Genomic DNA, 15,923 nt, shown 5'->3' on the forward strand with positions numbered 1-15,923 from the left:
TGGCTCTGCCGTGATGACAGGTCATTACCGTGTTTGCAGAGCCTCGGGCAACAAACGGGACACGCGCTGACGGTCACACGCGGCGTGACAACTGAGGTCTCCCAGGTTCCAGGGCGAGGGTCCTGGGCAGGGATGTTGGGGGGCAGGAGGCGGGCAGCCCCCAAGCGCGGTCACCCTGGGTCTGCAGCGTGGTCCGGCGTAGCACGTGCACTCAGGACGGGGACGCCGCTCCCTCGAGGCAGACGCGCTGCTGAGGGACAGCCCTTGAGGCTCAAGTGCGGGTCAGAGGCCCGGATCTCTGCCGGCGGCGGCTGTGGAGCTGCTGCTCCCTGCGAGGGCCGCCCCCCGCCACGCTGGCCACCGCGAGCCGCCCCGGGGGGCATCGGTAACGTCGGATCAAGATGAACACGAGAGGTCTCGGCCTCAGTTCATCCCAGGAAGTGTCGGGCACAAGCTGTAGCAGAAGGTTCTCTGCGAAGCATCCGAATTCGAGCTCCCACGCGCCGGCCGGGACCGGGGTCACGCACCTGCCACGAGGGAGCGGACACAGGTCAGGCTCTGAGGGGCGCTGACACCCCTAGGGCACCGGGAGGGACCCGTCCTGGCCACAGGGGTGCCCAGGGCCCCACACCGGCCGCCCTCCAGCCACAGCGGCTTCGCTCCGGGGCCGACCTGCTCGGCGACACCGAGTGACCAGAGGACGCGCGCGGTGCACTCTCCACATGAGTCTGTCCTGAGGCCTGGACACCACGGCTTCTTCTGGGAGTGCGCGAGTACCCTGGCCCGCTGGCGTCCCCGCCCGCATCCCCCATCGTGTCCCCCACCATGTCCCCTGCCCATGCCCCCTGCCCGGCCTCCTGCCGCCCGCTTCCCTCCCAGTGACCGAATGTCCAGGCCTGGCCAGTCCAGGCCACACCGCGTCCCAGCGACCCAGGCGGGCACACAGTTGCCAAGGGCGGCGGTGGCTGGGATCTGTCCCCTCCTGGGGGACGGGCCCAGGTGAGGGGGCTGCGGAGCAGGCCTGTGGCAGGTTCACCCCGTGCACGGAAGACGGGGGTCTCTGGGGCCCTCATTCCTACATGTGGTCACACGTGACACGAAGGGGCTCGTGCCTCCCCAGCGCCGGCGCCCAGCGGACCCCGCCAACCACCGGCCCGCGCCCCAGCCCGCCCGGCCTCTGCCCTCCTCTCCCGTCTCCACGAGGAACGGCGTGTGCGGCATCTGGAAGCCGCCTGGGCTCCTGTGCACGCCCACCACGTCCCCCAGCCTCCTCTGCGATCACTAGGGGGGGCGACCCTCGAAGCAGGACGGCCACACGGCTCTGCGGAGGATCCCCGACGGCTGGCACTTGCTCCACATCCTTCCTGAGCCGCGTCTTCTGCGCTCTGTCCCCTGGGGTTTGATCCCAGGTCCTAGGCCATGGGGGGGGGGCTCCACAGCAGGGCAGGGGCCACAGAAGCGACGAGGTGGACGGCAGAGGGACGTCCACGGGCCCTCCGCCCAGAGAAGATGCACCAGCCCACCCGGAGCGCCAGCGAGGCCCCTCCGTGGCACAGACTGCAGTCGACCCCCTCGGTGCCCACACGCTGCTCCCACCCTGGGCAGTGGGGAGGCCTGTGCTCTGGGGTCAGGGGTCCTGCTGGAACAGCCGCCCACACCGCGGGGGAGAGTGACAGAGTGACAGAGCCGGGACGGATGACGTCCCCGACCGCCATGGGGACCCCGTGAGGGATGACTCTGTGAGCCCAACCGCCGACCACGGTGCTCTGGAGCTGCCGCCCACGTGGCGCAGGGAGGAGAGGGTGAGAGCAGTTGTCACCCCTCCTGTCCTACCCCCTCCTGTCCTACCCCCTCCGCCTCCTCCCCCTCCTACCCCCTCCCCTTTCCCCCTCCCCCCTCCTCTCCCCTCCCCTCCTCTCCCCTCCCCTCCCCCTCCCCCTTCCTTCCACCTCTCTGCACCTACACACGTGTGTGAGGTGTCCCCCGCCCTCCCCCGGGTCCCTCGCTGGAGCCACAGTCCCTCTTTAGTCACCTTTGCTCATCTCGGCTTCCAACAACTGACCGCGGTGTGCTTGCTTGTGGTGATTCAGCCCCCTGGGCTGCGCACTCAGCTGCTCCCATCCGTCCGCGTGTCCAGGGCACAGTTGGGCCTCGGGGGCCCAGCGAGCACACACGCCGCTAGGCCCGGTTCACCACAATGCGGCAAAAATAAAACCTCACGCCAAGAAGTGACCAAATCAAAATAGCCTTTCCTTTTTGGTCCGTTGCTGCCCCGAAGATCTATCTTCAGAATCAGCGGAGACAGTGCGCGGAGCGGCTCCTGAGTCCGGCCCATCCAGCCCTGAGCCGCTCGGGGACGAGGGCAGGGGCCGCGGGCGGCAGCCAGCAGGGGGACGGCCCACCTGCCCGCGTGCACCTGCTCTGGAGCCGCCGCGGCCCGGGCTCACGTGGACCCGTCAGCACCCCCGTGTCCTGCGGGACGAACCGGGACCACTGAGCCGAGTGCGCCCACGGTGGCAGAAGCCGTGGGGCGACCACTGGCAGCCGCCGGGCGCGTCCGTGCCTGGTGTCCCCACACCTGCCTGGAAGCTTGCTTAGCGCTCGGGACTGGCTCTGAGGCCTGAACGACGGTAAAGGTGGACTCAGTGGATGCGCAATTGCCGAGAAGGGTCGGACGCGAACTTCCGGTCTGCCTGGGGACCCGCGCACACGGGGCGGGGAATCAGGCCCGGAGACGTGGCACGACCTGACCCAGGTGACCCGGCCGACGAGGTCGCGCCGGGCAGGCAGGTGTGCCCACCCCCACGCCGCCGTCCGGCCCTGCCCGTGAGCTCCCGGGCCCTTGAGCTGCGGGCCGAGACCTGAGGGACATAAGCTCCTAACCCGGGGCCAGGCCCGGCAGGAATGTCACGAGACCACGGAGCGCCCGTGCTCCCGAGGCCGCGTACCTGCCGGGGGGAAGCCGGCCACCACCCAGGAAGTGACCCATGATTCCACCCGGCGCGTCACTAGGGCTGGCTCCGTTCGCCGCTTGCAAAAAGACCGGAAAATCTTAGGGGAAAAACCCCTTTTCTTCCTCTGAAGCCCTGCATCGAAAACTGCCTTTGTAAGCCAATCACCTGGTTCGTGTTTAGTGTCTTTCTTCACACGCAGCTATTGCTGGAAATCTTTCAATTACTCGGCACAAAAATAAAATTAAATCCCTAGATGATTTGTCTGAACCATGCGAAGTCCAGACTTGGCCTTTGGAGTTTCAGGAACAAGATAATGAACCCCTGGGGGGGGTGCTCCCCCCTCCCGCCCCCGAGCATCCAGGACGTGTCCTGTCACCCTGGAAGGGACACTCGGGTCCCTGGAGTCCGGGTCGAACCCTGGTGAGCGCACAGCAGAGATGCTCCGCACGTGAGCAGGGCCTGGCAGGCCGCGTCCCGTCGCCGCGAGGTGTCCATCGACGCAGCTCTCGATGCTCCGGGAGCAGGAGGTTCCCCAAAGCTCCGCGTCCTCCAGTGGCCTGGTGTGAGCTCTGGGTGCCCGAGGTTCACCCTCCTCCCCTTCCTGGGGCCCCCGGGGGCAGGACGGAAGAAAGACGGTCTACTTGTGGCCTCGACCAGCCGAGGCCCCGACGGGCCGCCAGCACCTGCGATCCACACCCCGGTCACTCAGGAGGGACCCCGGGAAGCGGGGGCTGCCCTGGGACCCGAGGCCTCCGCGCCTGCACGGATCGGCCGGATCAGCCGGCGCGCTGGTCACCCAACACTCGACAGCTGCTCTCCTGGGCACTGGCGTCTGCCTTTGATCCGCGCGACAGTAGAACCGATCAAAGTGGAAGTGCACACAGGCTCCGTGCAGAAAATGAGAGGGGCCCTCGGAGAGGAAAAGCTGGAGCATCACGTGGTCGAGGGGCCTCGCACGGCTGAGGGCAGCTCACACGCTCCCCAGCAAAGCACCCGGTGCGCCAGGCAAAGGTGAGAGGAAAGTCGCGACTCCCGTGGACGGGGCCACGTGCGCTCGAGGCGGACGGCACAGTCACAGGGATCACAGAACCGCCGTCGCGGCGCTAAGACGGACATTCTCGCTCTGCCCGGGATCCCGTTGCTTCGGTTTGTCGGGGCAGAGACGTGGCATCTGGCAACGTGTGTCCAGGGCAAAACCGGGCTCACGCTCTCGGGCTCCGTGACCGCGTGGGCGGGAGGGAGCGAGGGCTTTGGCCGCGCCGTCGCCACACTGGTGAGACTTTTCCAAACCAATGAAACGCTACTTGGAGTATTAAGCAGTGATGGTCTTTTTTTAAGATCTTCTGTATTTACCTGGAGGGCGAGGGAGCTCGCGCCCCGTCCCAGCGGAGGACGCCGGCCCCGACGCCGAGAGGCACCCGCACCCGCCGTTAGGAGAGCTCCTCTAGGGATCCCTGGGTGGCGCAGCGGTTTGGCGCCTGCCTTTGGCCCAGGGCGCGATCCTGGAGACCCGGGATCGAATCCCACGTCGGGCTCCCGGTGCATGGAGCCTGCTTCTCCCTCTGCCTGTGTCTCTGCCTCTCTCTCTCTCTGTATGACTATCGTAAATAAATAAAATGTGAAAAAAAGAAATTAAAAAAAAAAAAAAAAAAGGAGACCTCCTCTGGTCGAGGGCTGAGCGTAGCCAAGACTTTCAAGAACAGAAATGGAGGCTTCGTGACACCCGGGATACGGGGCTCAGGCTGTGACAACCCGGATTCGCCGGGACCCGTTCTGGACGTGCCGCTCACGCCCGGGCTCCGTGGTGGGCCGACCGCCGGGCCCGCGGCAGCCGCACGTTGACCCGTATCGCTCTGCTTCACCGTTTTTCAAAGCGATGTCATTCCATGAAATGACCCAGAAACATGCAAAAACTTGTTCCGTACCCTTTCCTAGACATTCCCTAACTCAAATCTTGAAAATGCGTCCTGAAAAACATTTTTCCGGTGTTCCACCTCCGTCTGCCCCCCTCCCCTAAGGCTTTGTGGACGTGAGCACCCCGGCTTTGCCGAGACGGAGAAGACGCGCGTGTGGGGTTTCCACGGAAAAACCAGGCGAGCGACAGCTGCCGCTTCGGTGACGTGTGCCTTTGTCCCCGGTGCCGGGGGTCCCGCCCCAGCTGCCGGGTCGTCCTGGGTGAGCCCGGGCGGGGTCCGCACGCAGCAGCAGGTACGAGGTCAGCCGGCTCGGGAAGGTGCCCGGTCCGTGCGTCTCTCCAACCGGGCCGAGGAAGGAAGAGCGTGGGGCTTGCGTGACGAGGGGCTCCCGGCAGGTTCCCTCAGCGCGAGGTGTGCAGGCGGCGCCCACCCAGGCAGCCCCAGGCCCGCGGGACCGCCGGGCCCCCACGCAGAGCCTCCTGCCCGCTGCCGGCCACGCAGGGGCTCTGAGGCCCCACGGTCACGCGGCTTCTCGGGAGGGGGGATCCCGCCCCGGCCCCGCACCCACAGGGCATTCCCACGGATGGGCTGCAAGGGGGCATAAAAAATAGAAATAAGCTTCTATTTATGTGTTTTGTCTGCGTTAAAGAGGGCGCACCCGTGAGCAGGGGGAGGGGCAGGGCGAGTGAGCGGGGAGCCCCACGGGGCCGGAACTCACGACCCCAGATCGTGGCCTGGACCCAAGCGAAGGGTCCACAGCTGTCCCCGGAGCCACCGGGCGCCCCAGGAGCTTTGGGCCGACAGCGTTCACACCTCGAGCCCTGAACCTCGCGGACCTGCTGGAGGACCAAGGGACTCAGGTGCCAAGCGCTCGGCTGGCGCCCGGCACGGTGACCCGCAGCACCCCGTCGGTGTCTGTCAAAAACCAGGGCAGCCAGGCAGAGAGAGGGGCGTCTGCGTCTTGACGATCGAGTCAAGGTCCTGGGATCGAGTCCGCGGGCGGCGCCCTGCTCAGCGGGGCCTCTGCTCTTCCTCTGCCCTCCCCGTGCTCACGCTCTCCCCCTCGCTCTCGCTCGCTCGCTCTCTAGAATAAATAAATCTTTTAAAAGCAGAAGCACACTCAGGGGGGGACGGTCATAACCCTGCGTGCGGGCTCGGAGCAGCCCGGCCTCCTCTGGGCCCAGCCGGTCCCTAACGTCCCCGGGCCTCTGCCCTCACACCGGGTTGGCTCCTCCTGCCCTGAAACTCCGGTTTCTAGTCTATTCTGTCCCCTTAACTCGTCGTGAGGAAGGACTAGGGTTTTCCCATCACCTGAACCACATCGTGCAACCCCCGTCCCATGCCCAGGGGACGACCTGTACTCCTGGGGCTGACTGGGGACGATGTAGGGGGACCCACCCCTGAAAGGAGAAGACAATGTGCTTCACCGTGGACAGAGGGGACGAGCCACTGCGGGCTTCACAGGGTGGGAGCTGGGGCGCCGGGGGAGTGAGGGTCACGGGCCCACCTGGGGGAGCCCCAGGGGAAGTCCCCCCCGCCGCCAGACGCCCCGGACCATGAAAACCGGAGCAGCGTGGCTGTTCTCATCCTCTGAGCAAAGCGCAGGTTACGAGGGTTCAAAGCGTGGGGCTGTTTTGCTGAACCATCACCCCCCCCACATCAGGACTTTGGAAGCAGTTTGTGCAGAGATTGGTGTTTCTCCGCACTCCGGGGATCCCAGGGACGGCCGGCAGTTTTCCCGCCCCGTGCTGACCCCCGCAAAGAGCTTTTGTGCACACGTTTCCGTCCGAGCCTGGTACCATCCACCCAACAGGCGTGCGAGTGGCATGCAAGGACCCCGGGGGAGCGGCAGGAGGCGTCCTGGGGCCGCCGTGGACAGAGCCCCTGGCCCCACAGCTCCAGAGGTGCAACCGGCGCATCCGGGGGTGACCCTGCAGGGACCCGCAGCGGAGGCCGGCGAAGGAGCTGGGTGCATGGGGAGCCCGGGGAAGCAGGCTTGGCCTCGGCTCCACCGGCTGGACCTCGGGGCTTGCGCTGGGCCATGCCCTGGGCCCTCCCCGGGGTACCCGAGCGCCACCCGGGGCTGGGCCCGAAGCCGGTGCACGAGCACCCACAGCGGGCTGATGCCGCCGGGAGAGGCCTCTGGGCAGCGAGGGCAGGAGGGACGCTCCCACGGCCCGGCCCCCAGAGGAGGGGCGTCCGCAGCCCGGCCTGGCCTCCGGCAGTGGGGGCGAGAAGCCGGGGTGCGCCCCCCACCCCCCGATCCCCGCCTGGGCCGTCGCCCGGCCTGCAGCGTGCTCTATGGTTGCTTCGTCGATACAGTCGCTTTCTGTTTTTCAAGGAGGTCAAAGGTTGGGGGCTGGGGGCCGCAGCAGCTCTGAGATGTGGTTTCTTGGAAAACATCCCCCAGGAAAAAATACTTCTGTCACAAAACGTCAATGCTGACCAGATGTCACTGGCTTTTTTTTTTTTTTTTTTTGCATGTGTCCCTTAACAGCTGGCAAGAATATCAGCTCAAATTATTCGCCACAAACACACACTTTCTGTTTGTCTCCAGATAAAGGGATTTAAAATCCTATTTGTCAGGAAGGGATGGTGAAACTGTGGGATGGACTTCTCTAGGCCAAAGGAAAAGTAACTTTCTTTCCGCCCCGGTCCTGAGGGGGGCAGGGCGAGGGCAGCGGGGCCGCGGCTCCCAGCGGCGCTCAGCAGACCACCCGGGAAACGGGGACCAGTGGCGCGTCCATTCGGCCTCTTTCGCTGACATGATTCTAATTCTCTTGCATTGTGGAACCTCCAGGGCTTCCCGCAGCTCCTACAGCCCCTGGCGTCCCGTCCAGAACATTCTCTCCCACATGCACTCACGCGACGGTCCTGGAGTGTCTGCCCGGCCTCCCTTTACAGACGCGCTGCTTCCACCTCGCTTGCACCCCCTGCGCACTCGGGACAAGTGGGTTCGCGGAAAATACCCGCCGCAGAGAGACGAGCGGCAGCCGCGCGGCTCGGAGTCCAGCGGCTGAGAGCAAGGCACGTGCCCGTGGGAGGCTGGAGGTGTCCTGCCAACCCCACAATCCAGACGGGCCTTGCTTGGAAGGAGGATCCTTGCAGATGATTGAGACCGGACAGTCCCCGTGTCCCACGACCCGGGTCCTGGTGACCAGAGAGACCGTGTGAGAAGGGGCCGCGGAGATGGTGGGACACCCAGGACCCAGGGACACCCAGGACCGTGGCCACCAGGCGGAGTTGGGGGGAGCCAAAGGGCCCTCAGAGCCCCCGCGGCAGGGCAGGCCTCTTGGGCCTGCGGCACGTTTCGGTTGTTCAGACCCACACAGTTTGAGGTCACTTGTTTTGGCAGCTCTAGGACACCCATGCCATCCGCATGCGATCCCCATGCAGTCCCCATGCCGTCCCCATGCCGTCCCCATGCCGTCCCCTGTGGTCCCCATGCAGCCCCCATGCTGTCCCCATGCCGTCCCCATGCAGTCCCCTGTGGTCCCCATGCTGCCCCCATGCCGTCCCCTGCGGTCCCCATGTGGTCCCCATCCCACCCCCATGCAGTCCCCATGCCGTCCCCATGTCGTCCCCATGTCGTCCCCAAGCAGCAGAGGGACTTCCACTTAGTTCTGAGGGAAGCAGCCGCACCCAAGATAAGAACCTGCAAACTACGCCCTGCAGGAGCCTGCAGCACCGGCCACCCCGGGGCTGGCGGCTCTGAGCCCCGGAGCCACAGGACAGGTGCCCCCACCCCACCCGAGGGGTTGCCCTGCGGGGACGTCAGAGCCCGAGCAAGTCCCCAGAGCCAAGGCCGTGCGACCCGCCCCGACACGGGGTCCTCACAGCTGCCCAGCCCCAGGGAACCGGAGCTTCCCTTTCGCTGCCAGGGACCAACTCTCACGAGCTCGGGTCCAAAGTCGAACTGGCCGGGAGTTGTGGTCTATGCAGCACGGAGGCCAAGCTGTGCTCCGGCGGGAGGGGAGGCTGCCAAGGCCCCTGGCCGGGAGGGAAGGGGCAGGGACCCCCCTGCGGGAGCCACCCTGGCCCCTTCGGCCCCCACCCGGGCGTTGCCTCCAGGGGACCTCGCGGCGCCAAGTGGGGTCCTTGCCGCGGTCCTGCCGCGGAGACTGAGCGCGAGGCGCCAAGCAAACAGGCTCGTCACGTCAGTCCCAGGGCTCGTGCGGAGCCCACCCGGGGGGACCCAGGGCACAGGCCGGGCCGGGGCAGCTCCGAATCTGAGCGGCTGGGGCCGCGGGGCCCTCGGGTCACGAGGTTCCAGCCCGGCGACACGAGCCTTCCTGCGGCTCCCATCCAGGCAGCACGACGCCCCAGGGCCCCGCTCGCGTGGGCGCCGCTCATCCCCCAGTGCGAGCCCGAGGCCAGCGTGGGCCCGGGACGCTCCGGGACGTGGGCCACGACGGTCGCCCCGCGCACACCGGGTGGCAGGTGCCCCCGCGAGGCCTTGCGCCAGGACCGCTCCCCAGGGGGCCTCTGGCCTCAGTGTGTGGAAGAGAAGGCTCCATCCCCGGAAGCGATGCCGGCGGGAACCGAAGGCCGACTCAAAGCAACTGCGCGAGGTCAGGGCCTCCGTCCGATGCTTCCCTGACTTCCCACCGCCGCGGGCCTCATGATTCAGCTTAAACATCCTGAAACTGCTGCTGTAATAAGAAAAAGCAGGAAACATTCCTTGAATATTTCAGAGCAAAATGCTTCTGAAAGCCCTTGGTTCCCCCACAGAAAACATTTAAAAGAAGAAGATTCATGAATCAGTAGCAGCTGCTCCCAGCACCTGTTATTTATTCCCATCATTAAAGTTCTCATGGCATTTTGGAAAGTACTGAGCATTTTTCCTGCAGAAACGCTCTGGGTTCTGGAGCACACAGTTGACTACCCCCAACTGTTGCTGGAGACAAAGGCCCCACGAGGCCCACTGTCAAGCGGGCCGCCCCCCGTCAGCCGGACCCCCACCCGGCGGTCACCCGCAGGTAACGTCCTGGAGCGCAGCAGGGTCTGTCGTCCGCCCCATGACGCCCTTCGCCCCACCGTTAGGGTGGACGAGGACTCTCCGGAGGACCCGGGCATACGGGAAGAACGGCCCCTGTCGGGTGACATCCGGCTCAGCCACCATGTGCAGACCCTGCGCTCGGGGTGATGGGGACATGCGGAGCCCACACGGCGCCGGGCGGCCCAGGGTCCGGCCAGGGAAGGGCACGGACGCCCCGAGCAGCCATCAGGAGACTCAGACTAGCTTTCCCTCCCCACTGTCCTGGTCCAGAGGCCGACCCGGGGCCACGGAGGCTCCCCGCGTCCCCCTTGCTGCTGGGGGCCCCCCGGGCGGGGACGTGCACAAGCCGCACCACCCACCTTGCTCTGAACGTGTCTCCGGCTGATTTGGCAGCTTCACCGCCGCAGTAGACGCAAGTGAGCCGGTGAGGGTGTGGGAGGTCACGTGTCCCCGGGGCCGGACGCCGTGGAGGGCGGAGCGGGCCTGCAGTCGCACCGGGGCTCGCTGGGCCTCGGGGGTCTCGGGCCGGGGCTCGCCGCGGTCTCTCCATCCAGGCAGCTCTGCACCTGCCGGGCCTGCACCTGAGGTTGGGTCACGGGCAAGGTCTCCACCTCCAGGAGGCCCGGCCCGAGGTGCCTGGTGCACACAGGGAGATGCCCCGGAAAGGTCGCGCCCCACTGTGCACACCTGCAGCGGCAACCGAGGCTGGCAGCGGCCCCTGCCTTCCGACCGAGCCTCGGAGAAGCTCCGGAACGTCCCTGCGACCCCACAGCTCCGGCCTTACCTTCCGGCTCACTCCCCTGCTCCTGCGTCAGGGCCTAGCGCCGGCCCGGCCCAGAAGCTCACCTGCAGAGCGCGCCCGCCTGGGCCAGCAAGACTCGAGGACTCGACGTGGAGGACGCGGTCTGCAGCCTCCTCCGGCCCGGGCTCGGGGTGGTGCCTCCGTCTGCCTGAGCGCTTCGGGCAACTCCAGAAGGGCTGCGTCAGCACACGGGGGCCCCCGGATGGCAGGGGGAGAGCCATCGGGACGGGGCACGGGGTGCAGGGCACGCGGCAGGCACACCCCTCAGTCCCCCTTGATGGAAGGGAATCCCGTCCCCACGGAGACGCGAGACTGCAGGTACAGAGGCTCTGCAGAAGGGCTGGGCTGGGCCCCGGGGCCGCTCCGGGGACCCCGTCCCCGCGGGGCCCACCCCCGACGCCGCGCGACAGGAGAGGCCAACGGTGGGGCCCGGGCTGTGGACCCCGAGTGCTCGCGGGCAGAGCACCTGCTCCCGCTCCCTCCTGGTAACGATGCTTTTCCTCTCGTGGAGCGTCTGGAGCACGACACCCGAAGGCCGTCGGTCCTAACAGGTTAATTGGGTCAGTGTCATCTGACCATTGAGACCATGAGGTGGACTTCAGCTTCTGATTTATTTTTATCTTTTTATGTCTCAGAGAGTGAGCGAGCGAGCTCAAGCTGTGTGGGGCGGGGGCAGAGGGAGAGGCCGAGGCCCCGCTGAGGGGGGAGCCCCACGGGCTCGTCCCAGACCTGAGAGCAGGACCCGAGCTGCCACCAAGAGTCAGAGGCGCACCTGAGGAGTCGCCCGGCGCCAGGCTGTAGAGTGTCTCCTAGTGAGCTGGGTGGTCGCGCACACTTGCCCGCATTCATGTCGGAGGGACGCAGCGTGAGTGTGGGAGTTCAGTCTGGGGCGAAGCGCTCAGGACGTGGGCGAGGCCCCCCCGTGTCACACACCCCGGGGCCAGTGGTGCGGCAGGTCCCGCAGGTGCACGTGAGCTGTGGGCAGCCTCGGGGGCGACCTCTGTGCCTCCCAGCCCCGCTGGGCTTCAGGAGGAGGTGGGGAGCCGGCGGGCCTTGTCCGGCCTGCCTGGCTGCGTGCTGGAGTCTCCATCACCAGGTCGCCGGCCACCGCCAGCCCTGGCCCGGCCCTCCACTGAGCAGACCCCACGCCGCCGGGTCCCCGCCCTCCGTCTGGAGGAGACAGGGCTTGGCACCGTGCAGGCCCACGGGGTGGCCGGCCGCGGGCTTCCTGCGGCACCAGCAGACCCCGAGCAGCACGTGAGGCCGTGACCTGTCAGCCCACTGGCGGGGAGCCCGGGAAGCCCGGGAAGCCCGGACTCAGGGGCACCAGCCGCACCACCGCGCGGCCTGTGAACACGGCGCCCCAGGTCAGGTGTTCAGAACTTGCACAGCTGCAGCCAGCCGTGCCCCCGGGACCCGTGAGCACATGTGCTCGGGTGTAAATTGAGTTAAAGTGAAAAGGATTCGGGGAGAACACCTCTCCCCGCGCCAGATGGTCTCTGCAGGCAGGTGTATGGACACCTCGACGGGGGCGGGGAGCCGGCCGCCAGGGCCAGGCGGCCGCTCGAGGACAAAAGCAACAGAGTCGTCACCGGGACGCACTTCTGGTTTGTACGCACGTCAGAAGCTGCACGTCCTTGCTCAGAGTTCGCCTCTGACAACCAGGACGGCCGGGGGCGGGGGGAGCGGGTGAGGAGGTCAGTCCTCGTGACCCTCACGGTTGCTGCCGTTGGTCAGACATCGGGTGATCCACCCGCACCTGCTGCCCCAGGTGTCCCCAGAGGGTCCCGCCCATCACCCCCAGACACGGGGGGCAGCAGGGGACACGCGGCTCTCCTGGAACCCACTGGAGAGTCCCCACGGGCCACGTCCTCTGTCCTCTGCGGCTCAGACCTGTGCTCCGGACCCCCCGGCCCCGCGGATCCCACGGAGCGGCCCCCGTGCAGGAGAGAATCCGAGAGGCGGCGGCACGGGGGCAGGAGGCGAGGCCCCGTGCCGCCCCCGGGGAGCCGGGCGCGGACACCGGGAGGCCGTGGGCACCTGGGGGCGGCTTCTCTGAACTGAGAGCGACCGAGCCTGAGCGAGCCCCGGGGCCGACAGCCCTGTCCCCGGGGGAGGCCCTCGGCCCACCCACGAGGCTCTGAGCAGCAGCAGCGGTGAGAGCAGAGCCGAAGCTCGGCCGCGGTGAGGACACGTCCGTCGGGAGCTTGTGGAACGTGCAGCTGCTGACGCCAGCCCACCCGGCGGCCGGGCGCGAGAAAGGGACGGGCTGGGGCACGGGCTCTCCTCGCGGGCCCAGCTGTGAGCCTACCGGGCGCCGTCTTACCTACCCAAGACGGAGATAACCCGCATGCACGGGGCATCACGTCGGTCGGGGGCTTCTAAAACCCCAATGCGTGTTGTTTCCGAAGAGCAGCTGCTGGGATCACACATTCTTCCAGTGGGAATTTATAAATAGACGATACGCGGCCTTACAAGCTTGTTCCGTGGGGGATACGGTTCCACTTCTAAACATCAGCCGTAAGGGAGGAAAACGAGACACGATCCGTGATTCCGTGCGGGCGTCTGGGAGCACAGCATCCACACGGCCACATGCGGAAACACTCCAAGTGGGTCAAACGCGGGCAGGGGGAGCGGGACACAGCGGGCCTTCTGCAGCGGGGACTCCGCGTGGCGCACGTTGGGGAGTTCGTTATTGGCTGGTCGGTCTGAGCCGCAAACGTTCAGGTCCTTGGACGACGCGCAGCGGGTCTCCCGGGTGGGGGCCCCCAGGGTGTCTGGGAAACCCCTGGCCACCCCGACACAGGCCCCTCCTGCCATGGGCAGGGTCCTGGCAGCCAGGGCCCTGTAGGAGTGAGCAGACGGGCTCGTGGGACCCGCCCGCCGTGTGCCCTGGGCATCCCCGCCGCCCCCGGCCCCGTCCTGCCCCTGCCCCTCTCTGTCCTGCGGGCTCAGGGCTGTGCACAACAGGGCCTGCTCCTCCGGGGCCGCCACCGTCAGCCCAGAGCACCTCGGCCTCCTTCCTCCTGACTTGGGGAGCGCTGGCCGGGGGGCGGCAGGTGAAATGTCTACACCGCAGGCTGGAGACCTTGAGCTGGAGGCTGTGGGGCCCCAGGGCTCTGCTGGGTGAGGCTCCCCAGTCCCTTCTGAGACTCACGTCTTAATCTGACGTTTATGGGGCGCCTGGGGGACACCGTCGGTTCAGCCTGGGTCAAGATCCCAGGTCCTGGGTCGGGCTCTGGGTTCAGGGGGGACCTGCTCCTCCCTCCGCCATGCCCCTGCTCATTCTCTCTCTCTCTCTCTCTCAAATAAATGAATAAAATCTCTAACAAGAAAGCCTCTAATTTGACACTTGCCGACGCCCGAGCGCTCAGGGCTGGCGTCACCTGCAACAGATCGGGACACAGGTCCCAGCAGCCATGTGGGGACGGAGCCGGCGCCTTGGCCTGGGTCCCCGAGTGCCCGGCGAACAGGAAGGAAGGTGCAGGAGGGCTCGCAGAACAATGAGGGCCGCCCTCCCCTCGGGACTCGCGCTTCCCGGCCCTGGGGAGGCCTGTGCGGCGGGGCCTCCGGCGAGGAGGGTGCCTGGGCCCCGCCCTCCAGTGTCCCGGGGACTCGGTGAGGCTCCCCCCTCGGGCTCTGGTGTGGGCCTGGGTGTGGACTCGCAGAAGCGCTGAGGGTGGTCACAGGTGGTCGCTCCTGCGCATTTGCACTGAGAGGGCCTGGCCTCCTCCTCCTCGGGGTCGGGGCCTGCACCTGTCACTCTGATGCCCACCCTCGCAGACGAAGGGTGCCCCTCGCCAGGCTCGCGGACCCCCCATGCCCACTGCTGTGCTCTCTGCTCCGGCGCCGCCCTGGTTCCCGACTGCGGGCGACACCGACGACCGCCTCGCCCCCCGTGTGCTGTGAGCATCGGGGCGACGAGCCGTCGGGGTCACCTGTGTGAGAGCCACGGGGCCCAGGGAGCCATCACTCAGAACCCCGCCCCCTCCTGTCACCCTGGTTCGGGGGGGAGCTTCCCTGAGCTGCCCAGAGGGTACAGGGGAGCCAGTGAGCCCGGCCAGTGTAGACGGCCACAGGCCTCTGCGCTCCAGGTCCTGAGTATGGAGAGCAGCGCGCGGCTGTGCCCGGAGGTTCAGAGACTGGGTGGGCCCGTCACACACTGGCCCTGCCGTGGAGAAATCCCTCCACGGGGGCCCTGGCCTTTCGGGGGCCCGAGGGGTCAGGAAAGACGGGGTCGTGCAGGATCCAGAAGCACCAGGTGGGGGTCCCCGCACTGTACCCGTCGGCATGGAGGTGTAGACGGGGTCGCTCGCAGGCCTTCCTCCCCTGCCCAGAAGGCCCCACGGCTTCAGTCTGGGCAGCAAGGTCCATGGGACAAGGCAGGGGCGGGTCAGCGTGGGTCTCCCCCGGGCACCTGGGCCCCGGCCCCCCTTGGACTTGTCTCCGGGAGCGGCCGTGGGCATCGGGCCTTGGGAGCCGCACCAGTAGGGGCGTCTATTAAGCCTCCGAGACCCACCCCAGTAAGCAGCCGAGTTTCCGACCATGAAGGAGGGAACAGGGCCCCGGAGCCAGGCTGCCCGGGGGCGGGGGGAGACACTGCCCCCGGCTTTGCAGACCTGGAGCCACGGCCTGCTCTGTCCGTGCCCGCAGCTGCAGAGGGACCCGCCGCCCGTCCTCGCACTCGTCCTGGTACTCGGCCCTCGGGAACCAGCTGCCATCGTCCCGCTCTCTGTCCCCCCGCAACTGTTGAGTCCGAAGGCGACAGACTCTTTCGAGCTGATGGGACGTAGCCCGCAAACAAGCGGATGAGTAGTGCTACCCTAAGACGAAGGGCGCTGCCAGGCGATGCAAAGGGCCTCCAGGGTGCTCGATCCCAAATGAGGCTTTGCTCCAGTCCTTTAAAAAAATAAGGCCCAGAAAGGAGGTGGCCGGCTCCGAGGCCCCCGGGCCCCCCACCGACGCCGAGCTGCGTGCCCTGCGATAGCCCAGGGAGCCCGGGACGGCCACCCTGGCCCCTGTGGGCTGCCCGGCGAGGACCCAGCCGGTGCTCCCAGGCCGGCAGGGGAGCCAGCAGAGCTGCTTCCCATCCACCCGGGGAAACCGGGCAAAGATGTTAAAAATAGACAATCAGAGGCCATTTCTGTCCTCGGGGAGCGAGCTCGGGTCTGCTCCAGGGAGCGCGGAGTAAATACACCTCTCGCTGTCATTCATAATATTTATTTTGGAAAAATATTTTAAAAAGGATTTTC

This window comes from Nyctereutes procyonoides, unplaced genomic scaffold (genome assembly GCF_905146905.1).
Source record: "Nyctereutes procyonoides isolate TBG_1078 unplaced genomic scaffold, NYPRO_anot_genome, whole genome shotgun sequence".
NCBI classification, from domain to species: Eukaryota; Metazoa; Chordata; class Mammalia; order Carnivora; family Canidae; genus Nyctereutes; species Nyctereutes procyonoides.